The 19,876-nt window shown below is 40.6% G+C and overlaps 1 protein-coding gene and 1 non-coding gene across 4 annotated transcripts in view; both read left to right on the top strand.

Moving 5' to 3' along the window:
- Window positions 1-19,876, top strand: part of TBC1D5 (TBC1 domain family member 5) — a 588,062-nt gene that overhangs the window by 272,543 nt on the left and 295,643 nt on the right. The gene's annotated exons all lie outside the window — the stretch shown is intronic.
- On the top strand, window positions 7,831-7,902 carry TRNAW-CCA. Its single transcript has one exon. It is a non-coding gene; the product is annotated as a tRNA-Trp (tRNA).

The raw sequence follows: 19,876 nt of genomic DNA, 5'->3' as shown, positions 1-19,876 counted from the left end.
AGTGAAAATGTCTATTCCTGGGATTTGAGAGAAGCCCATGGTAAATACATTTTAAAAAATATAGTTAACAAAGCCTGTTGGAAATAAAGGGAGACTTCCAACCAGACTGAGCTGTGTGTGTGTGTGTGCGCGCACATGCACGCCCTCATGCGTGTGTACATATGTGTAAAGAAACCATGGACAGTTATCTAACTGAAAATGAACTTAAACTGTGCTTGCATTCTTCCTTTGGTATTAACATGCCTCAGAGTGATACATGCCATAAAGTACATATACTTCTAATTATACAGCCTTGTCCTGTACTGTGCTTGAATCAACCTACTGTAGAATGTTATTTTCTGTGCTTTATTTGCAAGTTGACATTTAATAATTATCATAAATAGTTATCTGATTTGCATATTCTGGTTCATAATCCAACTGTTCTGTGGATCAACCACAGTTCTCTCATTATTCATGCCAAGGCTTCTATATTAGTCTGAATAATCTATCCTAGACTGTATTTCTGTTTCCAGTTCTCAGAGCTTTTTATAACTCAAAGTTATAGTGCTCTTTTAATCCAAAGATTGAATCATACATGTGCTAGTACAGTAATCTCTTTGACTGACTCTTAGATTGAAGCTGACTTTTATTATTACATCATTACCAGTGTTTCTGTGTAGTATTGTCTTCTTTAGATGTCATAGCCGTATGAGTCAGATATTCAAGTAGTGTTCCAGCAGTCCCTCGTCTTTTATCTTTTCTGAGTGTAGAAGTGAAATGAAATTGTAGGACATATGCACTGAGAACTAAAAAAGAAAAACTGAAAATGTTACTTTTCAAGAGTCAGATTATAAATCTGTGTAAAACAGATCACATAGTAGAAATGGTCGTATTAGAGAGGCAGAGTGACTGGGTGACCGGATTAGGAGCCTGGCTGTAATGTCACTAATGGACCTGGAATACCTAGACAATAAGTTAAGCTTTGACAAGGAAGGTCAGCTGGAAATGCAAATTGATAAACATTAGTGATAACCATGTGAGCACTAGCTGCAGAAGGAGCAGTTGTTTCAGTCATAGTGTTCTCTGCAGTTATCTCTAGAGATGTGGAGAGACGCATGTATCCAGTTAGAAATCTTTGAGGCCGTTAAAATTAGCGTCTGATCTCCGTTTATAAAACTGTGATATTTCCTTATCAACTGATGTTCTGAAACCTTGACTTCTGAGGAACTCTTACAAATAGAGACAATAGTGGTTAAAATCTCACTCATATCTGATTCTCCTCACATATTTCTTTTTTTGGCTCCACATAGAACATAGTCATTAATTGGCTTATATACACGTAATTTCTTATATGAACAGAATTGGCTTGACGTATCTGTCTCCAGTAAAACCTGATGTACTGAAAATGTAGCCCCTAGGGTTTAAGACAGTGCTTACCACCAGAGTGGTAGAGGCGCAGATACGAGTACACCACATTCCATCACGGTTGCCCTCAATTCCATGCAGTACAGTCCCGTCACATAATGTGATATGATCAGTGTGCCCTACCAGATGTTTTTATCCTGTCATGGTCTGCTGTAAATTTGTAGGGTTACTTTTGCAAGGAAAACTCTATTTTTCAAAGGCATTGAGCCTTCAGTTCATCTGTGTCTTACCCATAAATAGTGATCCTGAGTCACGTTCCCATGCCTTAACATTCTCCTTAAGCACAGGTAATGCGACTTTCAGTGCAGACTTAAGAGATAAAGTTTTATGCATATTCTCTAGAGCACCACACAGTGTCTTTTAAATTGTTTGGATTAAACTGCAATGTTTATTTGGTGCTAGCTACACATAAATATAATCATGAACTTCTCTGTGCTTAGTTGCTCAGTTGATCCAACTCTTTGTGACCCCGTGGACGAGCCTGCCATGTTCCCCTGTCCTTGGGGATTCTCCAGGGAGGAATACTGGAGTCAGTTGCCAAGCCCTCCTCCATGGGATCGTTCCAAGCCAGAGATCAAACCCAGGTTTCCCATGTTGCAGGTGAATTCTTTACCATCTGAGCCACCAGGGAAGCCTGAGAATACTGGAGTTGATAGCCTATGCCTTCTCGGGGAGTTTCCCGTCCCAGGAATTGAACTGGGGTCTCCTGCATTGAAGGGGGATTCTTTACCAGCTGAGCTACCAGGGAAGCCCAATCATGATCTTAAGGTTAGAAATTTGGTCAGCTTGTCTTCGTGAGACATTTGGTATGGCAGACATTAGTTAGCTGCTTCACTTAGTTCAGTTCAGTTCAGTCGCTCAGTCGTGTCCAACTCTTGCGACCCCATGAATTGCAGCACGCCAGGCCTCCCTGTCCATCACCAACTCCCGGAATTAACCCAGACTGATGGCATCGAGTCGATGATGCCATCCAGCCATCTCATCCTCCATCGTCCCCTTCTCCTCCTGCCCCCAATCCCTCCCAGTATCAGAGTCTTTTCCAGTGAGTCAACCCTTCTCATGAGGTGGCCAAAGTACTGGAGCTTCAGCTTTAGCGTCAGTCCTTCCAAAGAAATCCCAGGACTGATTTCCTTCAGCATGGACTGGTTAGATCTCCTTGCAGTCCAAGGGACTCTCAAGAGTCTTCTCCAGCACCACAGTTCAAAAGCATCAAATCTTCAGTGCTCAGCTTTCTTCACAGTCCAACTCTCACATCCATACATGACCACTGGAAAAACCATAGCCTTGACTAGATGGACCTTTGTTGGCAAAGTACTGTCTCTGCTTTTCAATATGCTGTCTAGGTTGGTCATAACTTTCCTTCCAAGGAGTAAGCGTCTTTTAATTTCATGGCTACAGTCACTTATCTGCAGTGATTTTGGAGCCCCCAAAATAAAGTCTGACACTGTGTCCGCTATTTCCCCATCTATTTCCCATGAAGTGATGGGACCGGATGCCATGATCTTCGTTTTCTGAATGTTGAGCTTTAAGCCAACTTTTTCACTCTCCTCTTTCACTTTCGTCAAGAGGATTTTTAGTTCCTCTTCACTTTCTGCCCTAAGGGTGGTGTCATCTGCATATCTGAGGTTAATGATATTTCTCCTGGCAATCTTGATTCCAGCTTGTGATTCTTCCTGCCAAGCGTTTCTCATGATGTACTCTGCATAAAGTTAAATAAGTAGGGTGACAATATACAGCCTTGACGTACTCCTTTTCCTATTTGAAACCAGTTTGTTGTTCGATGTCCAGTTCTAACTGTTGCTTCCTGACCTGCATACAGGTTCCTCAAGAGGCAGGTCAGGTGGTCTGGTATTCCTATCTCTTTCAGAATTTTCCACAGTTTATTGTGATCCACACAGTCAAAGGCTTTGGCACAGTCAATAAAGCAGAAATAGATGTTTTTCTGGAACTCTCTTGCTTTTTCCATGATCCAGCGGATGTTTGCAATTTGATCTCTGGTTCCTCTGCCTTTTCTAAAACTAGCTTGAACATCTGGAAGTTCACGGTTCACGTATTGCTGAAGCCTGGCTTGGAGAATTTTGAGCATTACTTTACTAGCATGTGAGATGAGTACAATTGTGCGTTCGTTTGAGCATTCTTTGGCATTGCCTTTCTTTGGGATTGGAATGAAAACTGACCTTTTCCAGTCCTATGGCCATTGCTGAGTTTTCCAAATTTGCTGGCATACTGAGTGCAGCACTTTCACAGCATCATCTTTCAGGATTTGAGATAGCTCAACTAGAATTCCATCACCTCCACTAGCTTTGTTCGTAGTGATGGTTTCTAAGTCCCACTTGACTTCACATTCCAAGATGTCCGGCTCTAGATGAGTGAGTGATCACACCATTGTGATTATCTGGGTCGTGAAGATCTTTTTTGTACAGTTCTTCTATGTATTCTTGCCACCTCTTCTTAATATCTTTTGCTTCTGTTAGGTCCATACCATTTCTGTCCTTTATTGGGCCCATCTTTGCATGAAATGTCCCTTAGTATCTCTAATTTTGTTTAAGAGATCTCTAGTCTTTTCCATTCTGTTGTTTTCCTCTGCTTCCTTGCTTTGATCACTGAAGAAGGCTTTCTTATCTCTCCTTGCTATTCTTTGAAACTCTGCATTCAGATGCTTATATCTTTCCTTTTCTCCTTTGCTTTTTGCTTCTCTTCTTTTCATAGCTATTTGTAAGGCCTCCCAGACAGCCATTTTATTTTTTGCATTTCTTTTCTATAGGGATGGTCTTGATCCCTGTCTCCTGTACAATGTCATTAACCTCATTCCATAGTTCATCAGTCACTCTATCTATCAGATCTAGGCCCTGAAATCTATTTCTCACTTTCACTGTCTAGCAGTTTTCCCTACTTTCTTCAATTGAAGTCTGAATTTGGCAATAAGGAGTTCATGATCTGAGCCACAGTCAGCTCCTGGTCTTGTTTTTGCTTACTGTATAGAGCTTCTCCATCTTTGTCTGCAAAGAATATAATCAATCTGATTTCGGTGTTGACCATCTGGTGATGTCCATGTGTAGAGTCTTCTCTTGTGTTGTTGGAAGAGGGTATTTGCTATGACCACTGCGTTCTCTTGGCAAAACTCTGTTAGCCTTTGCCCTGCTTCATTCCGCATTCCAAGGCCAAATTTGCCTGTTACCCCAGGTGTTTCTTGACTTCCTACTTTTGCATTCTAGTCCCCTATCATGAAAAGGACATCTTTTGGGGTTGTTAGTTCTAAAAGAACTTCAGCCAAATGAAGGCATCAGCTCTGACCCATTGCCTGCAATATAGTAAGCCTCATGTGGGCATTTGATGAATATGTGAACTTAAATGGAAAGTTATGATGGTAAGCTTTGAAAATCATAACGTAGAATTAAATAGGAATAGTGATTTCTGTTTTCTGACCGGGATTGTAGAAAGCTGGAAAAAATCACTTCTAAACTTAGAACCGGAAAAAGCTGGACTGATGGCAGGGTCACTGCTTTTCTTGAGCCCAGTGAGTACTGAAGTGGGAGGGGAATGAACTGGTACAGAAGCTAGAGGGAGACAAATACCTTTCTCTTACAGATGGAAGCAAGATACAAGTGTCAACTTGGCAAGATACAGCAGACTCCTATAGAAAGAGTTAAGCTAAAATGATTGTTGAGTTGTGGAGGTCAAGGTTGTGCTGTTGAGAAAAATTGAAGCTGGGTGGTGGGGGGGGGGGGCGTGCATCAAGATAGAATTCTGCACTCTATTGTGTAGATTTTTCTTCAAGAATCCCATCAGGCAATCAAAGAATATTTCCCCTTGTGGTAAAGAACTGTAGTAGGAAATTCCGCAGCCTGAGAGGCACTGAAGCTCAATATTTTGGCCACCTGATGAGAAAAACTAACTCATTTGAAAAGACCGTGATGCTGGGAAAGATTGAAGGCGGGAGGAGAAAGGGACGACAGAGGATGAGATGGTTGGATGGCATCACCGACTCAATGGACATGGGTTTGGGTGGACTCTGGGAGTTGGTGATATACAGGGAAGCCTGGTGTGCTGCAGTCCATGGGGTTCCAAAGAGTCGGACATGACTGAGTGACTGAACTGAACTGAACTGAATAAGAGGCACAATAAACTTCAGCTGGACTCTTCTCCCTCTTTTCTCTTATGTAGCAAAACCATATTCTGTTGGGGGACCTGCAATACTTACGGTTGCCTTGAGGAACAGTTGGAATCCCTTTGCGGGCTGGGATTAGGAGTAGGGGAAAAGATAACCCTCAGCCTGAGAGGAAGGGTAGGAGCCTGTATCGGAACCAAAATGATACCAGGTGAGGGGAAGGGTCACTGAGAACGCATAGGGGGCTTCTCTGCTGGTCCAGTGGTCAGGACTGTGCTGCCACTGCAGGGGCCTGGGTGTGGTCCCTGGTGAGGGAAGTTCCGTATTCTGTGCAGCGCAGGCAGGAAGTGAAACAAAACACACACACTGCCCTGAGAGCTGGAGACCCTGTGCTCACTGAAGACCAAAGGCTTAATCAGAAGATGAAAGAAACCTCTGCCCCAGTGTTCACTCCCTGGTTCCAGGGTAACGCCTGTCAAGCAGTAAGCAACTTGCAAGAGACACACGTTTTTGGATCATGAGGAATTTAGGCTGAGAATGGGGCAAGTGTGAGAATGAAAAAAAAAAATCTTTAGCAAACTAAACTCGCCATCTCTAACACAATGTGCTCTGTATAAGAGTTTATACTTGCTCACAAGTATAACCACAGCAACTACAAAGTTCATACCTAGCTCAGCTCCTAATTAGGTTAACACAAACCCCTGTGCAAAAGTTCTAGTAGAAGGAAGTGTGTGCTCATTTCTAAGCATAAAAACTACCTTAATCTCTACTACTGATAAGCTTGATAACCGGTGAACATAAGAACTTCAACAAGAAAATAAAAAGAGTTTGAAGCGGGATATGGGACCCCCTAGCCCCCTCAAAAATACCATTCAAGACACAAAGGGCTAATAACAGACACAACTATCACATAGTCTTGGCACAGTCTCATAAGGAAATTTAAATAACTGAATTTTATGTTAAAGGACTTACTGGAAAAGCCTGTCAGCAGGCAAAATCAGATAGTTAATTTCAGCAGAGATGAAAATTTTATCAAAGAATACAATTTAAAATTCAAGACATATAAAAAAAGGAACAGAGATAGAGAATGTCTATAACAAGTGACTAAATCTGATAGATTGCCTGAAGAACTACGGATGGAGGTTCGTGACATTGTACAGGAAACAGGGATTAAGACCATCCCCATGGGAAAAAAAAGCAAAATGGCTGTCTGAGGAGGCCTTACAAATGCTGTGAAAAGAAGAGAAGAGAAAAGCAAGGGAGAAAAGGAAAGATGTAAGTATCTGAATGCAGAGTTCCAAAGAATAGCAAGAAGAGATAAGAAAGCCTTCCTTGGCGATCAATGCAAGGAAGTAGAGGAAAAGAACAGAATGGAAAAGACTAGAGATCTCTTAAACAAAATTAGAGATACCGAGGGAACATTTCATGCAAAGATGGGCTCAATAAAGGACAGAAACGGTCTGGAACTAACAGAAGCAGAAGATATTAAGAAGAGGTGGCAAGAATACACAGAAGCACTGTACAAAAAAGATCTTCATGACCCAGATAATCACAATGGTGTGATCACTCATCTAGAGCCAGACATCTTGGAATGTGAACTCAAGTGGGCCTTAGAAAGCATCACTACGAACAAAGCTAGCGGAGGTGATGGAATTCCAGTTGAGCTGTTTCAAATCCTGGAAGATGATGCTGTAAAAGTGCTGCACTCAATATGCCAGCAAATTTGGAAAACTCAGCAGTGGCCACAGGACTGGAAAAGGTCAGTTTTCATTCCAATCCCAAAGAAAGGCAATGCCAAAGAATGCTCAAACTACCGCACAGTTGTACTCATCTCACATGCTAGTAAAGTCATGTTCAAAATTCTCCAAGCCAGGCTTCAGCAGTAGAGGAACCGTGAACTTCCAGATGTTCAAGCTGTTTTTAGAAAAGGCAGAGGAACCAGAGATCAAACTGCCAACATCCGCTGGATCACGGAAAAAGCAAGAGAGTTTCAGAAAAACATCTATTTCTGCTTTATTGACTGTGCCAAAGCCTTTGACTGTGTGGATCTCAGTAAACTGTGGAAAATTCTGAAAGAGATGGGAATACCAGATCACCTGACCTGCCTCTTGAGGAACCTTTTTGCAGGACAGAAACAACAATTAGAACTGGACATGGAAGAACAGACTGATTTCAAATAGAAAAAGGAGTACATCAAGGCTGTACATTGTCACCCTGCTTATTTAACTTCTATGCAGAGTACGTGATGAGAAATAATGGGCTGGAAGAAGCACAAGCCAGAATCAAGATTGCCAGGAGAAATATCACTAACCTCAGATTCCCTGGTGGCTCAGAGGTTAAAGCATCTGCCTCCAATGCGGGAGACCCGGGTTCGATCCCTGGCTTGGGAAGATCCCCTGGAGAAGGAAATGGCAACCCACTCCAGTATTCTTGCCTTGAGAATCCCGTGGACTGAGGAACCTGGTGGCCTGCAGTCCGCGGGGTCACAAAGAGTCGGACACGACTGAGTGACTTTACTTACTTACTTCAGATATGCAGATGACACCACCTTTAGGGCAGAAAGTGAAGAGGAACTAAAAAGCCTCTTGATGAAAGTGAGAGAGAAGAGTGAAAAAGTTGGCTTAAAGCTCAACATTCAGAAAACGAAGATCGTGACATCTGGTCCCATCACTTCATGACAAATAGATAGGGAAACAGTGGAAACGGTGACAGACTTTATTTTGGGGGGCTCCAAGGTCACTGCAGATGGTGATTGCAGCCATGAAATTAAAAGACGCTTACTCCTTGGAAGGGAAGTTATGACCAACCTAGAAGGCATATTCAAAAGCAGAGACATTACTTTGGCAACAAAGGTCCGGCTAGTTAAGGCTATGGTTTTTCCAGTGGTCATGTATGGATGTGAAAGTTGGAGTGTGAATTAAGCTGTGCATCGAAGAATTGATGCTTTTGAACTGTGGTGTTGGAGAAGACTCTTGAGAGTCTTGGACTGCAAGGAGATCAACCAGTCCATCCTAAAGGAGATCAGTCCTGGGTGTTCATTGGAAGGACTGATGCTGAAGCTGAAACTCCAATACTTTGGCCACCTGATGCAAAGAGTTGACTCATTGGAAAAGAATCTGATTCTGGGAGGGATTGTGGGCAGGAGGAGAAGGGGATGACAGAAAATGAGATGCCTGGATGGCATCACCAATTCGATGGCCATGAGTTTGAGTGAACTCTGGGAGTTGGTGGTGGACCAGGAGGCCTGGCATGCTGCGATTCATGGGGTTGCAAAGAGTTGGACACAACTGAGCGACTGAACTGAAGTGAGTAACAAGGGTCATCAACAGAGTTGACAAAGAAAAAATAAGAATCAATAAACTATAAAATATGTCAATTATTCAAATTGAAACATGAAGAGAAACACAAATAAAACACTCACGAAGCACGAGACGAAATTAAATGGGATATGTGGGTGGAATCCCAATAGAGGAGCGGTTCAGAAGAAATGTTTAAAGAAGTAATGGTTGATAATTTCTCCAAATTAATGACAGGCACTAAACTACAGATCCAAAAATCTGAGAGCACAAACCATTGTAACTATGAGAAGACAAATAAAAATTTCCAAACATAGTTGTATGATATTCAAACTGATAAAAACAGAAGACTTATAATTAATGGCAACCAGAAAACAATTAGTATAGCCATAATAGAAAGCTAATACGAAATTCTTACAGATGAAATAAGTAAGAATTAAAGCAAATTTCTTATCAAACTCATGCAAGCTAAAGACCATCGAGTGACGACTTTTACGTGCTAAAAGGACAAGCACAACTTCTCAAACTAGATTTCCATACCAAATGAAACATGTTCTGAAGTAAATGAAGAAGAAAGAAAGACTTTTGCAGATGAGCAAAATCCATTGGAATTTATTAGCAGTTCAACTGTAGGAAATGTGAAAGGAGAGTGGCCGGAAGGAACAGACAGGGCAAAGGCACTGGGACCCGTGCAGAGAGGAGAAAGAGCGCTGGGAGTGGAGTAAGCACACGTGGGATTATTGTTTCTCCTTTCACTGCCCTAAAATCTGAATGTCTTAACTGGAAACAGTAACAGTGTGTTCTGTGTTTACAGAGTACTTAAGATTGATGTGCCTGTCGGCATAGCGCAAAGGGTGAGAGGCAGAAATCGGGAGTTACTGCAGGAAGGTCGTGGCATTCCACATGGCATCGTGGTGTTTGAAACAGCTCTGATTTTATTATGTATGTAATATAGGCCTAGAGTAGGGATCAGGAGACACTTTCTTAAAGGACAGTGTCATGTATGTATATTTAAATTCATAAAGCATTATTATCTCTCTCTCAACCTTATAGTGTGAAAGCAGCCTTAGTACAGAAACAAACGGGCATGGTTCTGTTTCAGTGTAATTTAACCTGCAGAGACATTTGGCTGTACCAGGCCATGGTTTGTCAACTCCTGCTCTGGAACATTCATTAAAAAATGTAATACAGAAGAATAAATAATAATTCAGTAGAGGGTATCAAATGGAATCATAACATATCCTCAACTTAAAGTATAAAATGAGAGAAAAAGAAAGGATAGATGGAATAAGAACAGATACAAAACAGTAGTTGGGTGGTATATCTCCTCCTAAAGGAAATCAGTCCTGAATATTCACTGGAAGGACTGATGCTGAAGCTGAAACTCAAGTACTTTGGCCACATGATGCGAAGAAGTGGCTCACTGGAAAACACCCTGATGCTGGGAAAGATCGAAGGCAGGAGGAGAAGGGGACAAAAGAGGATTAGATGGTTGGATGGCATCACCGACTCAGTGAACTGAGTTTGGGTAGGCTCTGGGAGTTGGTGATGAACAGGGAAGCTTGGCATGCTGCTGTCCTTGGGGTTGCAAAGAGTTGGACACGACTGAATGACTGAACTGAACTGAAAGTAAAAGAATGCAGAAAGTTATACCTTGAAAACACAGAGCTACAGTAGCTATTAATGTCAGACTAAGCAGATATCAGAATGAGGATTATTGTTAGTAATAAAAAGGGTCATTACATGTGATTTTGTCCGGTTTATGTCACTGAATGTTTTCGGGTTCCAACCATGTTAGTGTTGTTCAGTTGCTCAGTCGTGTCTGACTCTGTGTGACCTCATGGACTGCAGCATGCCAGGCCTCCCTGTCTTTCACTATATCCCAGAGCTTTCTCAAACTCATGTCCATTGAGTCGGTGATGCCATCCAACCATCTCATCCTCTGTCATCCCCTTCTCCTCCTGCCTTCAGTCTTTCCCAGCATCAGGGTCTTTTCCAATGAGTCAGTTCTTTGCGTCAGGTGGCCAAAGTACTGGAGTTTCAGCTTCAGCATCAAGTCCTTCCAATGAGTATTCAGGGATGAGCTCCTTTAGGATTGACTGGTTTCATTTCCTAGCAGTGCAAGGGACTATCAGAGTCTTCCAACACCACAGTTCAGAAGCATCAGTTCTTTGACGTCCACTGTTCTTTATGATTCAACTCTCACATCTGTACATGACCACTGGGAAAACTGTAGCTTTGACTAGAGGGACCTCTTTGTCAGTAAAGTGATGTCTCTGCTTTTTAATATGCTGTTTAGGTTTTTCATTGCTTTGTTTTCGAGGAGCAAGTGCATTTTAATTTCATCGCTGTAGTTGCCATCTGCAGTGATTTTGGAGCCCAAGAAAATATAGTCTGTCACTGTTTGCTTTTTTTCCCCTTCTTTACATGAAGTGATCGGACTGGATACTATTATCTCAGTTTTTAAATGTTGAGCTTTAAGCTAGCTTTTTCAGTCTCCTCTTTCACTTTCATCAAGAGGCTTTTTAGTTCCTCTTTACTTTCTGCCATAAGAGTGGTGTCATCGGCATGTCTGAGGTTATTGATATTTCTCCCAGCAATCTTGATTCCAGCTTGTGCTTCCTCCAGCCCAGTGCAGTGACATTGCACAGCCTTAATATACTCCTTTGGCAACTTTGAATCATTCCGTTGTTTATGTCTGGTTCTAACTGACTGCAGCCATGAAATTAAAAGACGCTTACTCCTTGGAAGAAAAGTTATGACCAACCTAGATAGCGTATTGAAAAGCAGAGACATTATTTTGCCAACAAAGGTCCGCCTAGTCAAGGCTATGGTTTTTCCAGTAGTCATGTATGGACGTTAGAGCTGGACTGTGAAGAAAGCTGAGCACGGAAGAATTGATGCTTTTGAACTGTGGTGTTGGAGAAGACTCCTGAGAGTCCCATGGACTGCAAAGAGATACAACCAGTCCATTCTAAAGGAGATCAGCCCTGGGTTTTCTTTGGTAGGAATGATGCTAAAGCTGAAACTCCAGTACTTTGGCCACCTCATGTGAAGAGTTGACTCATTGGAAAAGACTCTGATGCTGGGAGGGATTGGGGGCAGGAGGAGAACGGGGCGACCGAGGATGAGATGGCTGGATGGCATCACCGACTCGATGGACGTGAGTTTGAGTGAACTCCGGGAGTTGGTGGACAGCGAGGCCTGGCGTGCTGCGGTTCATGGGGTCGCAAAGAGTTGGACACGACTGAGCCACTGAACTGAACTGTTGCTTCTTGACCTGTGTTCAGATTTATGAAGAGGCAGGTGAGCTGGTCTGATAGTCTCATCTCTTTAATAATTTCCCACAGCTTATTGTGATCCACACAGTCAAAGGCTTTAGTGTAATCAGTGAAGCAGAAGTAGAAAGTAGCTTATAAGAATAATCTTATTAATAACCAAAGTAAGATAATTACATATAGAAATAAAATGTTAGGAACACATTTATTTATTATTCCGCCACAGAAATAATTTCAAATTATTTCAAAGGATTTCAGTTTTCAAATCTTCATTTGGACTACCTTAGAATTAAGTATATAGGTGTCTCTCTTTTATCAGATTATCCTGTGATCTGTTTCCTAAATGACCTCTTAGCTTCCTTCGTTCCCCTCTCCCCATTATTTAGTCTTCACATAGCAGCTAAAGTAGTGATTGCCAAAGGTGGGGTGGATAATCTTTTTCATCGTTTTGAAATGTTATGGCGTTTTCTCATTGTGCCTCTAAAGTCTCGCTGCCTCCCCTCCTCCCCGAGTTCTCTGGCTCCTTCTCTTTTGGTCGGGGACTGTTCCTGTCTCAGGTGCCATTGTACAGTAGGTTGTATAACTTTATTCTTTGACATTTTTGAAGTTGTCAGGGTACATTGCTTTGACTGTCCCTCTCTCCTGAACTGCCAAAAACCCCCAGATGTCAGGAGTGGGTTTTGAGCTTCTTTTGCTTTCCACCGTATCACTAGTGCTAAAATGCAGTAGGAGCTTAACAAGTGATCACAGCAAAAACCTTTTCCATCAGGAAAGCTACCCTGTAATCCAGGTGCACAACTACAAGTTTGAATTACTATATAAATACATGTGTTGACTAGGCCCATTTGCCATTTATCTAGATAACTACTTGGTTGGATAAAATGATCAATAAATAACTGCTTTGAATAATGTATTTAATACTTTACAAGCATAGTTGAATTTGGTAAGTTACATGTTTCCTAGAAAAATTTAAAGGAGTCACCATTTTAAAAATATTCCTGGTTATTATGTAAGGTTAAGAAATTATCTCCCCTAATAAATAGACTTTATCATAAAATGATAAACAGAAATCAGTTTGAATATTTAGAATTCTTCTTTAAAGTGAGATTTTAGTACAATTATTTAATATTAAAATAAAATAACTTATGAAATAGAACAGTTTCTTGGATCAGTTGGCTTTCCCAGGTGGCACCAGTGGTTGATAAAAGACCCTCCTGCCAGTGCGGGAGATGTAAGAGACAAGAGTTCGATCTCCGGGTCGGGAGGATCCCCTGGGGGAGGGCATAGCAACCTTCTCCAGTATCCTGCCTGGCGAATCCCATGCCAGGAGGAGCCTGGTGGGCCACAGTCCATACTGTCACAGAGTAGGACACGACGGGAGAGACTCAGCCCACATGCATGTGCCAGTTAAAATGGTTTTGAATTTTTTACCTTGAAGGAAATGGTAGACACTTGAAAATTTTTGATAATGTTTTTGAAGATTTAGATTACTAGATTTAATGTGATTTAGTTTAGTAAATTGTTTTAAAAAATAAAGATAGGTTTGCGAGTGTTTACCCTCGGTTCTTTGTCTGAGCTTTGGCACTTTGTAGTTAAAGTGCCCATTATGCTTTTTACGTAGATCTTTGGTGTAAGAACTTGTCCAGTTCTCTGTCATTTAAAAGATATATCAATGATTTACCCTAGTTTGTGGATGGTAATTTATATCCTTCAAATAGTTCCAGTTTGGTTTTGTATACCAAAAAGGGAGATATTTAACATTAAGTATCTTACGTTAAGTACATGAGGTTAATGGTGTCTTTACATTTTATGAGGTCATGTCCTCTTGATGTCAAAACAGTTCTAAAGGTTCTAGCACTGATTGTAATCAGTAGTGAAAATGAGAATTGCTGAAAGAAATGTGTTTTGTATAAAAAGATATTTCATTTTTTATACATTGACAAGAATAATATTTAATATACATATTTTATAGTTAGTATTTGAAAGATTTAGTGAAATAGAACTTCAATAGCAAATGTACCATAGCAAATGATTTGTAAATGACTTTTGCTGTATTATTTACGCACTAGACAAGTAATTTGATTTCAGCTTTAGAATTCCTTTGGTGTCAATTAGATCATCTTTGAAAATCTACTGTCTTTGTTTATTTTTTAAAAATAAAATAAGTATTTTATTAAAACTTGTGTTAGGACTAGTAGCAAATCTAAAAATGTTGGTCAGAATTTAAACTAAGTCATTATTTGTATTTTTGTTAAGGAAAAATGTAGCAAAGGGCAAAGTGTAGATAATCATCTTTGGCCTCGATAGTCTTTGCAGATTATAAACTTGGAAAAATATTTTCAAGTATTCTTTGTCAACACATTTACTTTTAAGGAAGCTCTTTTTAAAATCTATTTTGTTGTTTATCTGCTTACTGTAAATGCATTCTGTAATTGTCTAAATTATAGCATTGGCATTAACTGTGTAACTCTTCTGTAGGAAGATGCTTTTGAAGCCCAGGGGATCCACAGGAGGACCACGTAGGCCAATAGCAGTGTTCTGCTGGGCATTTCCACTGTGCACCGTCCCCGGTAATCACTTCATGGAACTGAGAACACAGTGGAATGTGCAGAATTGGCATACCTCAAAGCAGTCCTCTGCTACTGCTGGAAAACGTGGTCAGATTTGTGCCTTATTGATAGCTGATAGTAAATGAAGATACGTGAGATGCAGTCGCTATTTGAGATACATTAAGTTGCCTTCTGTAAGAGATTATTACTTTAGCAGTGTAGACGTTTATTTTTTAGTAGGAAAGACTTTTGTATCATCATAGTAATCTAGGAAAGCTTTGAAAATAAAGGGTACTGGATCCCACTCAGAGTTCTCTCAGGCTTGCCCACTTTCCCTCAGACACACCACAGATGCACACAGATGCACACCCTGAAACCTGCCCCGGGGATAGGGAGTATCAGCCTGTCATGAGCTTGGTCTGACCTGGTCCTTTCCTTCTCTACTGTAGATGTGGATGGTAGGACCCAAAGAGGTGAATTCTGCATCGGAATTCTCTTCACTTGATTGATTCCTGGTCTACTTTGTTTTTTTTTTCTGAAACATTAAGCAGCTCTAAGTCCATAGATGGGAAAACAGTGGCAACAGTGTCAGACTTTATTTTTGGGGCTCCAAAATCACTGCAGATGGTCATTGCAGCCATGAAATTAAAAGATGCTTACTCCTTGGAAGAAAAGTTATGACCAACCTAGATAGCATATTGAAAAGCAGAGACAGTACTTTGCCAACAAAGGTCTGTCTAGTCAAGGCTATGGTTTTTCCAGTGGTCATGTATGGATGTGAGAGTTGGATTGTGAAGAAAGCTGAGTGCTGAAGAATTGATGCTTTTGAACTGTGGTGCTGGAGAAGACTCTTGAGAGTCCCTTGGACTGCAAGGAGATCCAACCAGTCCATTCTAAAGGAGATCAGTCCTGGGTGTTCTTTGGAAGGACTGATGCTACAGCTGAAACTCCAGTACTTTGGCCACCTCATGTGAAGAGCTGACTCTTTGGAAAAGACTCTGATGCTGGGAGGGATTGGGGGCAGGAGGAGAAGGGGACAACAGAGGATGAGATGGCTGGATGGCTTCACCAACTCAATGGATGTGAGTTTGAGTGAACTCCGAGAGATGGTGATGGACAGGGAGGCCTGGCGTGCTGTGATTCATGGGGTCGCAAAGAGTCAGACATGACTGAGCAACTGAGCTGAACTGAAGTCCATAGAATGCCTGAAGAGACAACAATGTGCCTGGAAATGACAATGATAAAAAATAAAGATACTAGCATTTGAGTGTTATTACATGTTAATTTAAATTCTGTAGTTATCCTTGTGATTATCTTTAGACTTAGGCCTTGTTTCAGTTCTGTCTCAGTGTCCAGTGAGTTCTTCTTCAAGCTTACTTTATTCTGATACGTGTGCAGTATTGTATGGGGTTCCTTGGTGGCTCAGGGGTAAAGAACTTGCTTGCCGATGTAGGAGCCACAGGTTTGATCCTTGCATCAGGAAGAGCCCCTGGAGAAGAGATGGCAACCCACTCCAGTATTCTTGTCTAGGAAATCCCATGGACAGAGGAGCCTGATGGCCTGTATAGAGTCAGACACAATTTAGCAACTAAAGGACAGCAGCAGTAACACTGTACACTACACTACACTGTACTGTGTGTGATAGCTGCGGTTTATCCCTGGATTCACCATAGTTTTAATTCTTTATCTATCTGCATTTTATCAGCACCAAGAAATATTTTTATGTGTTCAGTGCATGCATTGTGCTCTCATTTTACTTAATTTTACTGTTTCTCCACTCTCAGTGTTTGGTATTATCGTCAGGAAGGATATTAAAAGGATAGTACAAATGTTGCATAGTTGTATAGTTCATAGAATAAACTTTTGTTAATTATAAATTTTATCAGAAATAATGGTTTTTGATTACTAAGAAGAATTATAATTTCCAGTTATTTAAATTATGAATAAGTTTATTCTCTTTATATAGAACAGATAGACTTCTACTTTTCCTCCTTCGCTGGATACAGTATTTTAAGCATATTAGCTGATAAAAGCATTCATAGAAAGATGACATTCCCTGAGGTTTCAGGTTGTGCTGCATGCTGTACTAAGCTCTTTACTCGCTCTCATCTAATCTTCATAACCACATTTTGTGGTGTAAACTGTTACCATCTTCATTTTGTAGATGAGGAAACTGAGATATTGAAGTTAGGTTAGAGGGAAAATAAATGGAGTGTGTCCGCAGGTCTTTCCTGCCAGAGCTTTCGCTTTTAGTCGTGGTGTTTCAGTACCTCTCCTTCAAAATTTCATTAGGCTGAATGTGACAGTTTGATTTTACCAATTCATTGTTTCCCCCCCAGAAGTTGCTTTAAAGTTTAATCAGAAATCACCATCACCTTTTTTGTAAAAACAATTTTTACAACCGCTGTGTTCATACAGATCCTACCTGCATATTTATTTCTTTGTCTTTCTAGCTTTAGACACTCACATTTGCATTTATTATACTTAAGAATTTTCCGGTGTTTTTAGTAATTGACTTCTAGCCTTTTTCTTTTGTAGTTAGACAAGGTATTTTGTGTGGATTCAATCTTTCTAACTGTACTGAAGCTCGTGTTGTGACTTAACTTCCCGTGCTTCGTGGACAGTGCTCCGTGCACACTCGCGGGGACTGTCTTCTGTAGCTGGCCGGAGGGTTTATGTGACTGTGAGGTCTACCTGATTCACAGTCCTGGTCAAGTCCTGCTTTTCCTGATGTTTCCTTGACCTCTTGCCTAGATGTTCCGCCACTCTTACTGTAGGACGGTCTCTCGCTGAGCTCTGTCGGCGTTTGCTCCGCTGTTTCCGTGTCCTGTGGTTTGGTGCAGACGTGTTGTAACTGTTGCGTCGTCTTCGTGGTTTGATCCTTCCATCAATGTCTAATGTCCTTTGTCAGGCAGTCTTCTTGTCTGTTGTAACAGTCTATTTTGTCTAATATTAGTATAGCCAAGTATCTCTCTCTCTCACTCTTTTTTTGGGTTTATTTTTACATGAAATATCCTTTCTATCCTTTTACTTTGGTTCTTAAATGAGTCTCTTGTAGACAACATATAGTTACATTGTGGTTTTTCTGAATGCATATTTTTCTAATCTCTTGCCTTTTGAATGAAACTTTAATCCGTTTACATTTAAGGTAACTGCTGGTAAAAAGAACTTCGCCATTTTCCTGTTATTTTTCTGTATGTTTTATATCTTATTTCCTCTCATTTGTTCCATTACTGCTTTTTCTTGTGTTTGGTTGTGTTTTTTTTGGTTTTGTTTTGCAGTGACCGTTTTTTGTTCCCTTCCTATTTCTGTTGTGTAATTTTTTATATACGTTCTTTGTGACTGTCATAGGGATCACACTTAAATCCTAAATTTTTAAAAATCAACTTCAAATTGATAACTCTATAGCATACAAGATATGTGCCGCTATACTGCTCTGGCCTTTTCCCTTTTCATGTTGTGTGCTAAATTATTTTTATACATTGTTGCTCAGTTGTACCAGTTTATAATCATTTTTATCCATTTTTTTTAATACCCTTTGGAAACACAGTATGAAATCCTACATCTTAAAGACAGTCACACTGGCTTCATATTTGCTCGCATGCTTACCTTTGCCAGAGATCTGATCTTTTGTTACAACTTGGAGCTCTTCTGGAATTCTTTCCTTTCAACTTGGAGGTTTGCCATTAGCTTTTCTTCTAGTGTATGTCTGCTCTTAGCTTTTGTGTTTCTAGAAATGTCTTACAGTCTTCTCATTCATTTTCAAATGAGTATTTTGGTAGATACAAAATTCTTGATTAACAGCCGTTTTTTAAAGAGCAGTTTAAAGTCTGTGTAGATCCCCCCACTCTTCTGGCTGCATGATTTCTGGTGAGAAATTAACTGCTGATCTTACTGAGGATTCTGTTTCTTCTTCAAGAATCTCTGCTTGTTTTGTCTTAGAATAGTTTGCTGATGTGTCTTGATACGAGTCTCTGAGTTAATCCTCCCTGAAATTTAATTGAATTTCTTGGATTTGTAGATCTCTGCTTTCATCGCATTTGGAAAGCTTCTCACCGCATTTCCTGAAATGCTCTTCCTGCCTCTCCCCCTCTCCTCTCTGTCAGGTTCCCATAGTGCGTTTGATGATGTGCTTGATGGCCTTACACAGATCGCTGGGGTTATGGTCGTCTTTCTTCACTCTGGTTTAAAATTTTTGCTCCTCAGACTCCCTAAGTTCAATTGTCCTATGTTCAAATTTATTTCTGTCTTCTGCCTGCTCAGACCTGTGGTTGAGCCCCTCTAGTGAATTTTTCAATTGAATTGTTGTGCTTTTCAGCTTCATAAATTCTATTTTTTTTTATAATTTCTATCTCTGTTGATATCATTTTGTTGATTTGCTACATAGTTTTTTCCCTTTTTTTTAGTCTTGTCTTTTTTTTTTTGCTCTTTGAACATCCTTAAGACAGTTGTTTCAAAATCTTTGTCTAGTAAATCCAGTAATTTCTCAGGGATAGTTTCCATCAGTTTATTTTCATTACTCAGATGAGCCATAGTTCTTGTTCCTTTGTATGCCTCATGATTTTGTTGTTGTTGACAATGTGATCTTTGTACATTGTTATTCAAAAATCAGGTTCTCCGGAAACCAGATTCTCGCTTTGTCTTGGGTTTGCTGTTTTCCATATTCTTGAAGATTACCTTAGTCCATTTATTTAGTTACTCTCCTGGAACATTCTTACTTTTGCAAAGTCTTATTCTTTGACATTGAAGTCTTAGGTTGTGTTCGGTGAGGATTTTGATGGAAATTTTTTGAATGCCAGGAGCTAAAAAAAAGAACAACAGAACCCCAAACCTTTCCTTGCCTTTGCAGACTGTTTCTGCTGCAGCAGTCCATCATTTAGCCAGGCTCGCACTCCTCCCAGTGGCTAGCTTCATGTGGATACGTGCAGTCTTCCCAGGTTCTGCGTCATCATGCATCTTGCCCTGGGCATATGTGTAGCCTTCGGTGCTCCCCTATATGCGCAGGTGCTTTTGAATGTCCTAATTTTTCAAAGAAACTCTTGCCGATTTTTTTCCCCAGGTCTTGGGTTGTCTGTTTTATGGTTTGGTTGTAATCTTTTTCCCCAGGCGTCTGCTGACTCTTAATTTGACTTGCAGTGTGTTCAAGAGCAAGCAAAGCCTGCCTTTTTCCTTTTTTTCTTTTTTATTAGATGAAAGAGGAGATAAACATCTTCAGTCAGTTCTTCAGGTAGTTCCTAACAA

Source organism: Capra hircus, chromosome 1, assembly GCF_001704415.2.
Source record: "Capra hircus breed San Clemente chromosome 1, ASM170441v1, whole genome shotgun sequence".
Classification (NCBI taxonomy): domain Eukaryota; kingdom Metazoa; phylum Chordata; class Mammalia; order Artiodactyla; family Bovidae; genus Capra; species Capra hircus.
The sequence above is the reverse complement of the archived record's forward strand: the minus strand, read 5'-3'. Positions and strand labels throughout refer to the sequence as shown.